Source organism: Phragmites australis, chromosome 17 (genome assembly GCF_958298935.1).
Source record: "Phragmites australis chromosome 17, lpPhrAust1.1, whole genome shotgun sequence".
NCBI classification, from domain to species: Eukaryota; Viridiplantae; Streptophyta; class Magnoliopsida; order Poales; family Poaceae; genus Phragmites; species Phragmites australis.
This window is the reverse complement of record NC_084937.1, coordinates 15,461,565-15,479,479: the sequence shown is the minus strand read 5'-3', so window position 1 is coordinate 15,479,479 and position 17,915 is coordinate 15,461,565.

Below are 17,915 nucleotides of genomic sequence, written 5' to 3'. Positions count from 1 at the left end.
TGGCTCTGGTCTCAGCGCAGGCCGAGGTCGATGGCTCTACAGGGGGGCCGGGACCCTCTTCATCCAAACCCCGACTCGCCGCCGACACCTCTATTCCAACGAAGGAGGTCGTGGTGGGCGAAGACGCTACCCAGGTTGTCCGTATCGGCAGCGACCTGGGCAGCAAATAGGAAAGCGCGCTCGTCGCCTTCCTCCGGGCTAACGTAGACGTGTTTGCCTGGCAACCGTCCGACATGCCCGGGATCCCTAGGGAGGTGATCGAGCATCACTTGGCGGTGCGTCCAGACGCCCGCCCGGTGAAGCAGAAGGTCCGGCGGCAGGCACCAGAGCGCCAGGAGTTTATCCGTGAGCAGGTCAGCAAGCTCCTCAACGCCGGATTCATCCGAGAAGTCCTCCACCCCGACTGGCTAGCAAACCCAGTCATCGTCCCAAAGGCCAATGGCAAGCTCCGTATGTGCGTGGACTACACCGACCTAAATAAGGCTTGCCCTAAAGATCCCTTCCCCTTACCTCGCATTGATCAAATTATAGATTCAACTGCGGGATGCGATCTTTTATGCTTTCTAGATGCAAACTCTGGGTATCACCAGATTCGCATGGCCGTAGGGGACGAGGAAAAAACTGCTTTTACCACCCCGGTGGGGACTTATTGCTACATGTCAATGCCTTTCGGCCTGCGCAACACTGGGTCATCCTTCCAGCGCGCTATTCGTATTACTCTTGACTCGCAGGTTGGCCGTAACGTCGAGGCTTACATCGACGACCTCGTGGTCAAAACTCGAGACCGTGCCACCCTGCTCGAGGACCTTGCCGAGACTTTCAACAGTCTCCGTTCTACCCGCCTCAAACTCAACCCGGAGAAGTGTGTCTTCGAGGTGCCGGCGGGCAAGCTCCTTGGTTTCTTGGTCTCTGGCCGAGGGATCGAGGTCAATCCAGAAAAGATCCGGGCCATCGAGCAGATGCGACCCCCGGTTCGACTCAAGGAGGTCCAGCGCCTCACCGGCTGCATGGCAGCCCTCGGGCGCTTCATCTCCAAGCTCGGGGAGCAAGGGCTCCCCCTCTTCAAGCTTTTGAAGAAATCCGGTCGTTTTGACTGGATGCCGGAGGCCGAGCAGGCCTTCCGCGACTTAAAGAAGTACCTTACTTCGCCACCCGTGTTGGTGGCTCCCTTTCAAGGTGAGCCCCTACTACTCTACGTTTCGGCCACTCCTCAGGTCGTGAGCGTAGTGCTGGTGGTGGAGCGCGATGAGTGTTTGGGGCCGGGTGCTGGGTCCCAGCTCCCAGAGGCCCCCGACCACTCACTTGTCCTCGCGGCTCCCCCTGGGCAAGGGGTCGAACCCGAGCACACTGCTCTTCCCAGCCAAGGAGTCGAGCCCGAGTGCCCGGCCAGCCCCGACCGTGCCGCCAACCCTGGGGGCTGTAGTAGCCCCCCGGGTGGAGCCGCTGTCCAGGCTCGCCGGGTGCAGCGACCGGTGTACTTCGTCAGCGAAGTCCTCCGGGAAGCCAAGACAAGTTATCCCCAGGCGCAAAAGCTACTCTATGCCGTGCTTGTCGCCTCCCGGAAGCTGCGCCACTACTTCCAGGCGCACAAGGTCTCGGTGGTTACCACTTATCCATTGGGACCCATTCTCCGGAACCGGGAAGGCACCGGGCGCGTTGTTAAATGGGCAGTAGAGCTGGCGGAGTTCGACCTACACTTCGTCAGTCGCCAGGCAATCAAAAGCCAGGCGCTCTCCGACTTCTTGGCAGAGTGGACGCCCGTCCCCTGCGTCGTCCCAGAAGAGGTTTCTGCCTATCCCGGGCACGACGCGCCCGGGTACTGGGTCATGCACTTCGACGGCTCCCTCTCGCTGAAAGGCGCAGGGGCCGGAGTGGTTCTCACCTCCCCAATGGGTGAAGAGCTCCGGTACGTCGTACAGTTGCAATTCCGCGCATCCAACAACATGGCGGAGTATGAAGGTCTCATCGCCGGCCTCCGGGCTGCGGTGGGGCTCGGGATTCGTCGCCTCCTGGTCAAAGGGGACTCCCAACTGGTCGTCAACCAGGTATCCAAGGAGTACCAGTGCACGGATCCTCAAATGGCGGCGTACGTGGCTGCAGTCAGAAAGCTCGAGAGACGCTTCGACGGCCTCGAATTGCGGCATATCCCTCGCCGCGACAATGCTCCAGCCGACGAGCTCTCTCGCCTGGCCTCCTCACGTGCGCGCGTCCCTGCCGGAGTCTTTGAAGAAAGACTCGCACGGCCTTCCTTCCTGCCTGCCGAACAGGATGAAGGGGAAACCTCGAACTCAATTCAGGGGACCCCGGCGGTGCCCTCAGTGGGAAGCCCCGTCAGGGCGCCGCCGTCCGGCGAGTGCGCTGTGCTCGCCGAATGTTCTCAAGATGCCTCGTGGATGTCTGACATCCGAGGGTACTTGAAAGAAAAGTTCCTACCCGAGGATGAGGCGTCTGCCGAAAGAATTGCTCGGCAGTCCAGACGCTATGCCATGGTAGATGGGGATCTCTACCGGCGTAGCGCAGGAGGTGTCCTCCTGAAATGCATCTCCCGGGCAGAAGGCGGCAATCTTCTCGCTGAGGTCCACGAGGGCGAGTGCGGTGGCCATTCATCGTTCCGCACGCTGGTCGGGAAGGCCTTCCGGCAAGGTTTCTACTGGCCTACAGCTCTCCAGGATGCTTCCGAGCTGGTTCGGCGCTGCAGGGCGTGCCAGTTCCATGCAAAGCAGATTCACCAGCCAGCTCAGGCTCTTCATACCATTCCCCTGTCATGGCCTTTCGCGGTCTGGGGTTTGGACATTCTGGGTCCATTCCCCCGAGCAATCGGGGGCTATGCATACCTATGTGTCGCTATCGACAAGTTCACCAAGTGGCCGGAGGCGGTCCCAGTCATCAAGGTGACCAAAAACACGGCGCTCCAGTTTATCCGCGGCATCACCAGCCGCTTTGGCGTCCCGAACCGGATCATCACCGACAACGGCACCCAGTTCACAAGTGCCTTGTTCGGGGACTATTGCGAAGATCTCGGCATCAAGCTCTGCTTCGCTTCCGTCGCTCATCCTCGGAGTAACGGGCAGGTCGAGCGCGCCAACGCGGAGATACTAAAGGGCCTCAAAACCCGGACCTATAACGTGCTCGCTAAGCACGGGAAGGGATGGGTGGACGAGCTGCCAGCCGTGCTGTGGGCCAATCGGACTACGCCAAGCCGCGCCACCAGGGAGACTCCGTTCTTCCTCGTATATGGCGCCGAAGCAGTCCTCCCCTCCGAGCTCACTCTGGGCTCCCCTCGAGTGCATGCATACTCTGAGGGTGAGCAAGAGCGGCAAAGACGCGACGACGTGGACTACCTGGAAGAGCGCCGGTGGCGTGCCGCTGTCCGGGCGGCTCGATATCAGCAGAGTCTACGGCGGTATCATCTGCACCATGTCCGGGCCCGGTCTCTCGAGGTGGGGGACCTAGTTCTCCGACGCGTCCAGTCGCGCGAAGGAATGAATAAGCTATCCCCTGTGTGGGAAGGTCCTTTCACCGTGATCGCGGTCCCGCGGGCAGGTTCTTTCAGGTTAGCGACGGAGGAAGGACAGCCACTCCCGAATCCGTGGAACATCGAGCATCTCCGACGCTTCTACCCGTAGATGGTCGTGTTCACGGCTCAGGTCAGCAAGGCCGGGGGCTTCTCCCCGCCCAAGCAGTCCGAGGGCTTCGCCCCTTGGGTAAGTCGCTATCGCCCAACCTTGTAAATATTGCACATTCAGTATTTCGATAAGCAATCACTATGTCAACATATTTTTTCTGGATTCCGTATGTTTAATCTGTCTGGTGAGGTGCTCGGTTGTGAGAGAAAAAGTTCGCTCTCTCATTTTCCCCGCTGATAAAAGAATCCCAATCGGTATGCATGCGAGCAGTCGCCGCTGACTTACGTCCGGCATGGTAGGCTGTGGTGTTCGGTGTCGTGGCAGGCTCCCGGGCACTACCAAGTTTTGGGGTGCTCTGGGTAATCCCATCGCTCGAGCCGCTCGAGTAGTCCGGAGCTCGGGCCCCCGGAGCGGGCTGTTGGTGCTCGGTCTGGTCTGTCATACCCGGGCGCCATCGAACCATAGGACCTCTGGGTTATGCCTCTGCCCACTCTTGTCCGTTGGTTTGGGTGTTCGAGAGGTCTCGGGTCGAAAACGAGAGCAGTCTATAGCAAGTACCGCACTAACAGAGCGCACCAGACAAAGAAATTCTATATTCTCTCTTAAGTCACAGGCTGGCAATCGCGAGCAGTTCGGCCGCGAGGGCTTCGATGCCCCGGTCTCTGGTCGGCCCCAAGGGTCCTCGGGTGATCCTACCACTTATGCATGGGTGGTCGAGATCACCCGACCCCAGGAGCCTCGTATGCCTCTGGGCACTCGGGCGCTCCGTTGAAAGAATCAAGTCCCCGGGCACCCGAGCTCGGAAGCACACCCCTCCTGGATCGGTTGGCCGGAAGACCGACAGCTGTCCGGTGAGTGGTTATATTCAGACAAGTCTGCTTTAAGTAAATTTATGTCCTCGAGTCACTCTCGGGGGCCCTCGCGCTTTAAATCTGTTCGGCGAGGTGGTCTCCTCGCACGCAAAAACCCTACCACGTGTCTACTTTTTTTCAGAACGACAGAGCGGTTTGTAGAAAGGAGTAGCGCGCGTGCGGTAATGTCTGACCGAAGCCCTTCGTGGTGGTCGTGGTGTTCGGTCCGCTTTTAAGAACCCCGAGCACTACCGAGTCCTCGGGTACCCTGGGTAATCCTATCACTCGAGCTGCTCGAGTAGTCCAGAGCTCAGGCCTCGGGGGCGGGCTGTCAGTGCTCGGTCCGGCCCGTTTTAAAGCCCGGGCACCACCGGACCACGAGGACTCTTGGTCACATTCTCGCCCGCACGCGTCTCCCTTCTACTAACTGAGTGGTCGCAAAGTGAAAAAGTGTTCACTAGGTATGGCGTGTTCCAAGCGGGATCGATCTATCTCCCGGGCAAGGAAGTCTGTGTCTTTGTTTCTTAACTTAGGCAAATGCGGACTCGCGAGAGCTCGAAGGCCGACTACGCCAGCAGCAGCGATCAGGACAACTTCATTCTCGGGGACGGGAAGGTCGGGAACGGCCCGACTGAGTACTCCCCGGGACTTCCGGACAAAACACCAGAAGGAACATCGAACACTCAAAGAAACTGGAGTTGCGAGCCCAAGGAAAAGTTGCCATTAATATTCACATGATATATACAAGGCTTTTTCTAAGGTTTCACTCCTACATCTACATTCATCAAGACAACAAAAGAAAAAAGACTACAAAAGATCTAGTCGGCAGCAGAGGCGTCGGCTGAATCCTCTGAGTCGTCCCCGGGGGCTGGCGGCGGCGGCACCTCTCGCCTGAAGCCGGCCGCCACCACGGCGGCGGTACTCCGGACCGCTACCCGGGCGGCCTCTCCCTCAGCCTCGACCACCCCCTCCCGCGCCGGCTCCAGCGGGAAGTTTGGGTCCCTGCTTCGGTAGCAGGCCAGAACGTGCTCGGCCACTGCATGTGCCAAGCCACGTCCCTCATGAGCGGCGAGTTCCTGGACTGCCCAAGGTAGGGCCTCGAGGCGCTTGCAGACCTGCTGCAGCCCCAACACTTGTCGTGCGGGGCCGTCGCCCTTCTCGCCTCCAACGAGCCGTCCGAGACCACCCTTCTCTACGGCCCGCCGCATCCGCCGGAGTACGTCTTCCAGCATATGCTCGAGGTTGACCCGCGAGACAAAGGCGGTCTCGAGCTTCTCCTTGGCGGCCCGCAGCTGCGCCTCGAGTCCCTGGTTCCCGACCGGACCGGAAGAACCGCCAACTGCTGCGGGGGCGGCAGCCTACTTCATCTTGGCCACCATCTCGGATAAGGCGCGTTCGCGGGCGGTCAGTTCCGCCTCATGCTTCGCGTTTTGCTCCGCCCTGGTCGCCATGGCCGCCGCCGCCGCGTCAGCCTCGCCCTCTCGGCGACTCAGTTCGCCTTCTCGGCGACTCAGCTCGCCCTCCCGCCGGGCCAGCACGTCCTCCTGCTGAGTCACCGAATCCTCCCGAACATCGAGCTCCGACGCTAATAGTTCGTTGTTCACCTCCTGCAAGGAAACGTCCTCCTCCCAACGGTGGATCTCTTCCCTGATCTTCCGAAGGTCGTCTTCCCTGCGCTGGAGGTCGGCGCACGTCTTCTCGGCCGCGCCCTCCCGGCGGGTCAGCTCGGCTTGCCGCTCCTCCGCAGCCTGCTCCCGGGCTGCGATTGCTACCTCCCTCTCCTGCACCTGCCCCATCCTGGCAAGGGCCTCGGCAGCTTGCTGCTTCGACGCCTCAGCCAGGCGGGCGGCGTCTTCTCGTTCCCGCGCGGCCTCTGCCCGCACGGTCTTCAAAATTTCTTGTTCCCGCGCGGCTTCTGCGCGGATATCTTCTAGGAGCTTCTGCTCCCGCACAGCCGCCGCACGGGCCTCCTCTTGGGCGCCCGCCAGCTGCGCCTTCTCCAACGTCAGGCGGGCGCGCTCAGCTTCAAGCTCCCCCTCCTTGGCATCCAACGCTGCACCCAGCCGCCCGACCGCTACTTTGACGCCTTCAATGGCGGCCAGGAAAGGGTCGGCGGGCTGGCCGGGCACCGGTGGGGCCCAGGCTTCTCCGCAGAATGCCTCCAGGGGGGCCGAGCTCTCTGCAGGGCCCTGCGCTGCCATCTGCCCCGGGCTCTGCCTGCCCGGGGTAGGCTCCGCCGGCGCCGAAGACTCAGACGGCGGCCGCATTCCCGCATCGGCCGCCCTGTCCGCCGGCCCCGGCAAAGCATCCGCCTCCACCATCATCCGCCCCGGGCTCTCCACGCCCGGGGTAGGTTCCGCCGACGCCAAGGATCCGAACGTTTGCTCCGTCCTCCTCTCGGCCGCCGCCTCCGTCTCTCTCCCGCTGGCCGCCACGACGATTGGCGCCTCCGCCGTTCCGGTGCCCGCCTCCATCGGAGCTACAGGCGGGCTCGTTTCTGGTCTCGGCGTCCGCTCTTTCTCCGTCGCAGTAGCGCCTGTGGCCGGCCTACGGGAGACAAATGAAAATTGTCAAAACTTAGTTCGGGCCAGAAATGCCCAGGAAAAAGCAAGAAAGGAGACTCACCGATACTGCCACTTGGCCGCTGGGAGCCTAATGTCCGGGTCCGGCGCCCTCAGTCCGGACTCCTCCCGCCGCCTCTTCCGCTGGGGGTTAGGCGGGGCCGCTGCACGGGCCTCGGGTTCCGCCGCGCGGGGCTCAGGATCCGCCGCGCGGGTCTCTGGCGCCGGCACAGGCCCCATCCGCACCAGCCGCGGCGCCAGCACCGGGAACGCCGCCGCTGCGGTCGGCGACGGCGGAGAGTCCGGCACTAGAATCAGGGCCCTGGGACGCTTTCCCCGGTCTCCCGGCGTCACCTCCTCTACGACTTCAGTCGCGCCCTCCTCCCTGGCACGGCGGCTACTGCCTGCGGCGACCCCATCATCAGCCCGCGCCGAGCTAGCAGTAGTCTCCTCGCCAAGTAGCTCCTCTAGCCCGGGGAGTTCGGAGACCACGGGACTCCGGCTTCGTGGCCTGTCCACAAGCCCCTGGGCGTCGAACTCCGGCAGCCCCGCCATAATGGCCACCCGGTTGGGGTTGGCGCAAAGCGCCATCTCCGGCCACGGGAGCTCCGTCCGGCCCATGTCCTCCGTTCCGGTGATCACCCGTGTCATCCCCCGCAGTTCCGCCTGCCCCAGATCCCAGCTCGCGCCAATCTGGGTCCTGGTGATGTCCTCCGGCCCGGTATAGAACCAGCTCGGCCGGGCCCGCTCTCGCAAGGGCGCCAGCCGACGGCGCAGAAAGTCCACGACCACCATGACGGAGGTCAGCCCGGACTCGCGCAGCTCCAGGATGCGCTCCAGCACCGGCTTCAGCCTCGCATCTTCTGGTGGCGGCGCCTCCCACGTCGATCACCGAGGTTCCGCCGCCGCCTCCAGCAGCTCGAGGCGCTCGTGGGGGTCGACGTCGACGAAGAACCAGTCCCGTCGCCACTCCTCCCACTTGCTGCGCAGCACCTGGGGAATGTAATGATCCCCCAGGCCGTCCCGGAGCCGAAGGTTGCAGCACCCCGCGACGTCCGCCGTGGAGTGCCCCCTCTTCTTCCCCACCGGCCGAAGGACGAAGAAATGGCGAAGCAGCGTCGCCGACGGCATCACCCCCACGAACATTTCGCAGAGATGCGCGAAGACCGCCAACACCACCACAGAGTTGGGGCTTAGGTGCACCAGTTGAATGCCGTACGTCTCCAGCACTTGCAGGAAGAAGGCGGAGAACGGCGGCACCAACCCCGCCGCCACAAAGGAGGTGAAGAGGACGATCCGCCCCGGGACGGTCGTCGCCGGCGTCAGGCTCACCGGCGTCACCACCACAGCACCTTCTTGCCCCTCCGGCACCAGCAGTTTCCTGATTTTGTCCGCCGCCTCCTCGTTCCTCAGACGAGACTCCGGCAAGATGCTGTCCGAAGCCTTGTCCCGGCGTCCTCCTCCAACCCTCGTCATCTCGGCAAAGATGGAAGGTGTTTTGGTGGTGGAGAGAGAGAGAAGGAAGAATGCTCCGATCGCCTGAGAATTTCCTAAGGGCTTCGGAGCACAAAGAAGGCAGGAGCACAAGTGCGAGAGAGCGTAAAGATGGAAACGGATCGATCCATTCCCCCTTTTATATCTCAAAGTTCAAAAACTGCCGCCCAAACGGTTCGCTCGGCGAAGCGTCGCCTCGATCGACGCAACTGCCAGGCGAATCTCCCGCCGATCACGCGATGTCAGCGGCTGCCAGGCGTATTTTCCTCGATCTGCGCGGCGACCGCGCGTGCCGCCCGTATGGTCATCATACCCTTCGGAAGTTGTGTGGACACGCGTCCACTCATTTTCCCGTTGGGGCATACTTGAGGTCTGGGTCCGTAAGGGCCACCTCTCGAAAGCTTGCCACATGGCGTCTGCACCAGCCTCGGCCTCGGCCGTGACGAAGGGCCCATTCGCAGTCTCTGTCCCGTCGCCTACCAATGGACCCGGGGGCTACTGTCGGTGTATTAGGAACCAGGGGTCCCTGAATCCCGAGACCGAGCCGGCCATCCGCCACATGTCACCATCCCGCGAGGTCCACCCTGCAGGATAAGAAAAAACTAAGTCCCGGGGGAAGGTGCTCGGGGCCGTAGCCTCTAGGTTCCCGAGCACCCCAGTTCCCCGATGATCCGCAGAGTCCAAGTACCGGGAAGGAAGTGCTCGGGAGGTTTCTCACTTATCCCCGAGTACTGTAGTCCCCCGATGATCCAAACACCGAAGTGCTCGGGAGAGAGTGCTCGGGGCTGCACTTGGCAGCCCCCGAGGACTCGGTTCCCCGAAGGTCTCACCCAAGTACTCGGGAGAGAGTGCTCGGGGCTGCACGTGGCAGCCCCCGAGGACTCGGTTCCCCGAAGGTCTCACCCAAGTACTCGGGAGAGAGTGCTCGGGGCTGCACGTGGCAGCCCCCGAGGACTCGGTTCCCCGAAGGTCCCACCGAAGTGCTCCGGAGAGAGTGCTCAGGGCTGCACGTGGCAGCCCCTGAGGACTCGGTTCCCCGAAGGTCCCACCGAAGTGCTCGGGAGAGAGTGCTCGGGGCTGCACGTGGCAGCCCCCGAGGACTCGGTTCCCCGAAGGTCTCACCGAAGTGCTCGGGAGAGAGGGCTCGGGGCTGCACGTGGCAGCCCCCGAGGACTCGGTTCCCCGAAGGTTCACGCAAGATCGTCCGACGACCCGAAGGGTCCCATCGTCGGGGTGTCAGCCAGTCAAAGGCCCAATGCCGCATTTAATAGGCACGCGCGGCCTGACATCCTGACATTCTCAGCTGCCCACGCCCCAGTGTCAGACCCTGCCATGCACTGGCAGGGGGGCGTGGGTCCATTAAATGCACGGGTCCCGTCCCGTTTCATCCGGGTGCCTCGGGATAACGTTGCCAGAATCGAAGCGCTCCGCCTGCCACCCTGCCCTGGCAGAAGAACAAGACAGGGTGGGCGCACCGGGCACCTCTGAGGCTGCCCGGTGGGCCCCCTTAATGGTGCCCGAGGGCATCCACAGTGGCGGGTGGTCGGATGCGCGCCGCATTTTTCCACCGCCCCTGTCACTTCGCCAAGACGGAATGATGACGCCTTTCTCCGTGGCACCTTGGCACTGGCACCCCCTCTTTCCCATTCAGGATATGTCGAGGTCGGCGCGCCTATAAAAGGAAAGGATGGAGAACACGTAAAAAGAGGGACCGTAAGAAGAAAAAGAAAGAGGATGCAGACGCTCGAACCGGCTCAAGCCAAGCTAGAACACGAGAGCCTCAAGCTCTCAGTAAGTGGCTCTCTCTCTTGTAACCAGATACATCCTTGAAGAATTCCCTTCAAGGATAGATATAGCACTCACACAGGAGTATGGTGTTACGCCCCCGTGCGGCCCGAACCTGTCTAAACCCCGGTGCACCCATCTTTCTCGCACTATGACGATCATCTCCCACCAGCCACTGCATTTATTTCCGTTTCCCGCTTATTTCCCAAAACAAGCTCGTTCAGGATCATCCCCCCGGCCGAATCTCTAAAAGGGGGTCTCGAAAAGCTAGGTACGCACGAGATCGAGACCACTGCGGAACTCTTCGCAGTGGCCGATAAGTGCGCCATGGCTGCGGAGGCCAGGGCGTGGCATGCTCCTCGCCCCGCCTCCGACCAGCCAAGTTCTTCCCGCTCCGACAAGCGGGAAAAGAAGAAGAGAAGGAAGCGCGAGGCCGCTCCCGTTGAGCCAACCCAGGTCCCCGCTCGCAGGGTGCCGTAAGAGCCCGATCACCGGCAAGAGCGCCGGCCGGGTGTCGATCGACGCCCCGTCAGGGCCCCTGCTCGGGCTCCTCCTCGGGCCTCCATGCCTACGAGGGCCCCAGCTCCAGCAAGGGCACCAGCTCCAGCGAGAGCCCCGGCCCCTGGCCGAGCTCCCGCTCCAGCGAGGGCCCCCGCTCCCGCGGGGCCCGAGCCAGGTAAATGGTGTCCCATACACCTGACCAGATGGCACGACCTCACGGAGTGTCGTACGGTCAAAGGACTCGTGGAGCAGCGCCAGAGGGAGCGTGACGAGTTCCGTGGAGGAGGCGATACTGAGGTCACCCCCGACAACGCCGAGCTCGGCTTCCAGGAGCCCGAGCACACCGTCGCCTTCATCGACGGGGGCGCGTATACGCCTTCCTCGCGCCGTGGCATCAAGGTCATGCGACGCGAGGTGTGCTCGGCAACCCCGAGCGAAGAGGCCGCAAGGCCCCTAAGGTGGTCGGATACTTCATAAAAAAAATTCACACACTTTTCCACCAACCAAAAAAAGAAATATCAACAAAATGACATCCAACTAAAATTAAGGATAGAATGAACCGTGTGGACAACTGTATGCACAACTACCATTTTTCGCCGAATGAATGTGCAATATTTTTCAATTTACCGAATACAAAATCTATATGACAAAAACTAATTATATATATATATATATATATATATATATATTTGAAATTGAATTAAATCGAATATGTCATCCGGGAGGTGGGGATACAATTATCTCGTCCGTACAACGGACGAGATGAAGGTATCACCCATTCAACGGTCGAGATCAAGTTCTGCCCGTTGAACAGGCGAGACCTTCCTCTCTCCAGTTATTAAATTCGCTAGCAGCCAGAGCCCACAAAGTCTCAATGAGCGAGACCTGGTTCTCGCCTGTTGAATAGGCGACGGTAGGGTAGACCTCATTATTTTTCAAACGGGCATGTAACTCAAGAGGAGAGACGGCGGCGCGCGAAGAATAAAAGAATTTTGGAATTGATTGGAATAAATTCAAATAGATTTACTTGTATCAGGATTTGGATGTTTGGATGTGAAGCCCTAACTTTTGGGATGGATTTAAATTCAAAATATTTGAAATAATTTGGGTTTTAGCTGAATTGAATCTAAGAAATATATTTTTATTTGAGAGACATTCAAATTTTCATCTCCACTCAAAGAACCATAAAAACAAATAAACCAAAAATACATATGATCAATTTATTAGAACAATTAATTTAGAAATTAATTTTGTGCTCTTTGGAACACTTAGCCAAAATAATATATTTAAATATACGCATACAAGTACATATATTATATTTCTTTGATTTTATATTGGTTTAAATAATTAAAAATTATTTTAAAAAGAGTGATTTTTGCTATAATCTAAATGCTAAAATTCGGAAGGTTACATATTACATGTTTGAGCAACTATATTTCCTGGCCTCAGAGTTAATTAAACCAATCTCAACTAGTATCATTTGATACATGTCATATGAATCCAAAATTTGGGGTCCATATAAAAAAATCATAAACAGTAAAATTAACACCTTTTTTATAGAACTCCAAGTTCACACTTTCGTTATCACATCCCGTGAACGCCTCTCTTGCAGAATTAATTAGCAACGTGCAATATAAAAACTTATCTCTGAAAAGCCGTTTCTAGAGGGAAAAAAATTGTGGGGATTTTTCATAAAAAAAATTGTGGGGATTCGAGAGCCGGGGGTGAAGCAGGGTTCACCTTACCGACCGGAGCTCGGTTACCGAGCTCGGCGGTAACCAAAAATGCGCGATAACCGCGGTTACAGGTCAAAAATTCAAAAAAATCGGAGAAAATTCATTTAGTAAAATTTGAAATTTAGAAAAAAAAATCACGATTTTAGCCGTTCGGTAACCGCTCGGTTTTGGTCGGTTACCGAGCGGTTTGGGTCGGTTACCGAGCGATTTTCTCGCATTTTTGAATTGGTCGGTTACCGAGCGGTTTGGGTCGGTAACTGCTCGGTTTTCTCGATTTATCGAGCGGTTTTATCGAATTTTAGCGCAGTTCAACAAAAAACCCAAAAAATGGTTCAACCTTGTAAAATCAATAGCTAATTCATCTGAGCTTCAAGTGAAACAAATTTTGTTGGTTTCCTTGTAACATGATCTACATGATAAAAGTATTTATACTCATAAAAAAGTTCAAAATTTTCTGTGAGAAATTGTATTTGTTAAACCAAGTTAAATGCATAGTTTACTCTTTGCTAATCCAAAAATTATGAAACTAATTTTGTTAGTCTTCTTACATGATCCTATGTCTTTTAAAAATACATGAACTCATGAATTAGTTATTTAACATGAATGATTGTGTAAATGTGTTCCGACTAGATTAATTCATAACTGACCCATCACACCTCAAAAATTAGTGAAGCCACCTTCATTAGCTTATTTATACTATAATTTACGTAGGAAAAATAATAGTAGACATGAAAAAGTTAATTACAGTGCTGTTTCTTAACATATTCACTTTATACTTGTGAACTTTGTAAAAATCATAGAGAATTTAATAAAACTCTAAATAAAGTGAAATCAATTTTAAAGATTCTCTTAAAATACGTTTTACACAAGAAAAATATGTGTTTGCATGTTACACTTTTTCTTAATGTGAGTTAATAACTGAGCCGCACGCTTCAATTTTTTTTCAATTTTTTCAAACTTTCTCTCTATAGAATATGATGCAAACGACATTATTTTTGAAAAATGTTTTCACAGAAGGTCTTAGAATTGTGTCTAATTTTTTTAAGATTTTTTTGAATTTTTTATTATTATTTTATTTTTCGAATTTTTTGAATTCAAATTTCGGTTACCGTTCGGTTTCTGAAACCGGATCGAACCGCTGTGATTTTTGAACGGTTAGACCAAGCCCAAGGGAGTACCTTCACGGGCAGATTCCCGTCGTAAAGGGATTCCCGTTCTCTTCAGCGTTCCCAATAGTTTCCCTTTACGGTTCCCTTCACGACAGGATTCCCAGGGTCATTCCCTTCGAGACGGGATTATCTCTCCGTTTCCTTCGCGATTTCCCTCGAAGGGAAGTTGTTGGAGATGAGAGAAAATAAAGGAAATAAGAATGAGAAAGGGAATCGAAAAGGGAACGAAATGAAAGGAATATGGGTAGGGATAGTCTTACCGACGTATTTGTGAACGGTGGGTGAAGCCAGAGCTCGTGCGTTTGCTTCCGGATTCCTATTGGCGAAGCAACGTGGAAGCTGACCGGGTGGCGGGAATCTTCATGCTCTTTACGCGTTGGGGAGAGAAGATGACATCAACGGGCGGAGGACGCCTGACGTCGGGGAGAGAGAGAGAGAGATGCTGCCAATAGACAGTGCTGTGAGCATCATGAGTATCTTTTGTCGCCATGCTTCTCCATTCTTGTTCATACTTAGTGTGCATGTTGCTTGATGGATGCATGCAAAGACATCACATGATTAGGTACGTTCACACTCCGATCCTGTTTAGACCTTCACAATTAATTTGGAGAATTTTTGAGCAACTGAAACCATAAATCATATGGGTCATATTAGTAAGTGAAAAATGCAAAACCCCCTAAAAGTCACTTAGATTTTGATTTTACCTCCAAAAATTATTTTGTTGAAAAAAATCTAAAGGTTTGGTTTTGTTGAAAAACACCCCCAAAATTCAAAAAAAAATCACAAAAAATTCTTTAAAAAACTAGAGATAATTCTAAGATATTTTGTGATTTTTTTTTCAAAAATAATATCCTTTGCATCATATTTCATGGAGAGAAAGTTTGAAAAAAAAAAAACGTGTAGCTCATTTATTAATTCAAACTTAGGTGTTTATGGATTATTAAACTTGCCAATGACAAATGAATTTAGCAGTCTTTGGTGTAGCTAGATCTTTAGGGTTTCACAAATTTATATTTATCTAGATAGATCCGAGAAGACTCTTAGTCCACAACCTCATGAGAAGCAGACGATCATTAGGACACAGTTATTGATTACGTATTAAGCGTTAATGCAACAAAAACTGTCTTGTCGCGTCATTTGCTAGGCCCACCTGATTTATCACATGCCTGACCGAGGTGAGCTCCTTCCCCTTTACATTAATTGGCCCCTTTGTGTCAACCACTGCATCCTCAGATTTCCTGACTCTTAGGAGGGGTGTTGCTAAAGTTCATATGCTGATGATTTTTTAGACGACTGTTCTGATCCACGGATGACGATCAAACAGTGCACTTGTTGTCTTCAATCTCTGTCTTCTTCAACCTTATTCTCACATACTACGTGAAAAAAATCTTAAAAGTGACGGATCATAATCGTTATAGATGACGGATGCTACACCCATCGTCTCGAACGCGTCACTGATGATTAATCATAAGTGATGGGTAAGAACCCATCACGATAAGATCATTGATGATGGGTCATAACTTGACCTGTCACTTATGATTGATTTACATTTTTCACGTTTTTCGATAGAAAAAATCAAAAAAATAATTTTTTTCACCCAAGTTATCCCAACGCATGCCTATCACCACTGGCCACTGGTTACTTCTATTTTTTCAGCACTATTTTTAGTCTTCGCGTCAAGCGGGAATCAAATCCGCCACCTCCCCTTGCGCACGCGTTACCGTCTCAGCTATCGATTGTTTGTGATGGACATCAGATATTTTATCGTTTTACCTTCTTTCCCGAAGGTCATAAGTGATGAATGTTATAGGTGACGGTCGTAATCTTGATCCGTCATTAATGACTGATTTTTATTTCACATACAAAATTTGTATTGATATTTATATATAAAATATGTATTAATATTTACATATAAATTTGATAGGTGACCGGTTATAATTTATCTATCAAATTGTATTAATATTTATGAATTTATGAATATCTCATGCAAACGATCACAATTTGATAGGTGCCCTGGAATGCCACTCGTAAAACGGGTATACGAACTTCGATTTCGAATTTTTTTTGACTCTACGGACATCTACAGAAAAAGTTACATCCATTTCTTTCCGACTTTGTCAGGTTCAATGAATTTTTTAGACCAAAAATGGCTTGAAAGATCAAGTTATCGCCCTCCGAAGTTTCTGCACCGTTTTTGAAACACGCGTTTGTGTCCATAGCCGCAACCTCTTACATCAAATTTGAGTAGAAATTATATTTCCTATTTTAATGCTTCTTAGGTGATAAAAAATAAAAAAATAAAAAATATTAGTAAACTAAGTATCTATGACTATTATCATTAATTGCGGGTCACGACAGGACCCATCACTGATGTCAAATCATAAGTGACAGGTCACCTTAAGCCAATCACAAGTGACGGATCACCTTGCATCACTCATCAGTGACGGGTCATATTACGACCCGTTACTAATTTTGTGTCTCCTTTGTCAGTTTTTCACGTAATGACACCATCGTCATCTAGCTCTCCTGTCTTACCTGTTTTTACTCGTCTCCAGCGATGCTCCTGCCACCGGATCCAGCGTTTGTTGTCGCGCTAACCAATCCACTATCGTGCTCCCCAATGGTTAATCCCGTCCATCTTGCCACACCACCACACCATCACCCACCATTGTTCCGGCCACCGTCCCTAACTTCCCTCTAAATACACACCCTGAACCACCCATCCAAAAACTCTTCTCCTCTAATTCTGACAGCTATCGTGTTCACACAGCCGTATGAAATCTTAAGAGATTTCAAACGACTGCTCTAGGAGGTGTGAGGAACTATATATCATTATATCCTCAGGTGGCAACTAAAGATCTAGTGATAGGACATCATCAATTGCCGTTCTAATAATTAACCCATCTAAATGTAAATTAGAAGAGAAACAACAATACTACGTTGCTCCACATCCTCACCCCCTCATCCTCGATCGATTAATCAACCCAATATGATATGCACATCAATGCATCTAAGGAGGGCCTGGGGGCTTGAGACCCCTGTATTTTGGAAATATTTGAGAATTGTTCAAATCTTCACTATAATTTTTAGTATAGAAGAAGGGAAACGATAAGAAGAAGGAAGAAGAGAAAGAAAAAAGAGAAGAGAAAAGAGGAAAGAAAAGAAAAGGTTAAACTCCTCTAAAATTTAGCTTGATCCGCCACCAAATACACCTAATAAACAAAAATCTCGCCCACATACATCAATACATGTACGTAAAAATTGTACATCCTTGTTCTCATCCCTCCGATCGTCGGCCAGCCAAACGCGTTTATTACATGGCTGGCCGCAGTGGCCCTCTGTGTCAAATCACTACATCCTTAGCAGCCAGCGAGCTTCCTCCATTGCATTGGCCCCTCTGTGTCAAATCACTACGACCTTACCTGTCCTGACTCTTGGAAAACCATCCGGGCGGCCCAGGTTTAATTTGAAGGCTACTAGATCTAAGGCTAGTTCTAATGCTGATTTTTTAATATTAATTAGATGTTCATTTAAATAAAAAGATAATATGATAAATAATTTAAGGATGAGAAGGAAGTAGTTGTTTCTTATAAAAGGAACTAGCTATTTAAGCAATTCTAAATAACTATGATGCAATAAATTATCTTGAAAATCCTCAAGAATCTAACACGTTAAAAATTATTTCTCAATATCAATTTCTTCCTTTATCTTGGGAGTGGCCTAACCTGCGACGCAGACGTACGGGTGCATGCGTAATTTGTCCGGCGGACGCGGTTAGGGGACTTGGGCCGGCACAGCACCAGCACTTCGTGTTGTGCGTCGTCGTTGTCCTGTGGGATTTGGCGCGTAAGGGCCGGGCACATGTTTGGTGAGGCCGCGCATTTCTTCGAGCCGAAGAGTGAGCGAGCTAAAGCTGGAAGCTATTACATCCAGAAGGAGCCGAAAATTTGACCTCTATTGGCGTCTTGTTTCACAATGACTCGGAGGCTGGTGCATGTCTACGACAATTTCTTGTTACTTGTCTGTTTAATTTGGCCAAACAGATTGGACCCAATCAAATAATTTAGCCGATATGTTTGACGGGCATGAACCAATGCATGTATTTATCGGCAATGACATGGAATTGCCCAATGATCGGGAGAACATGGATTAAACAGGACAAGTTTGCGTGGTACTGATTGATCCATACTGG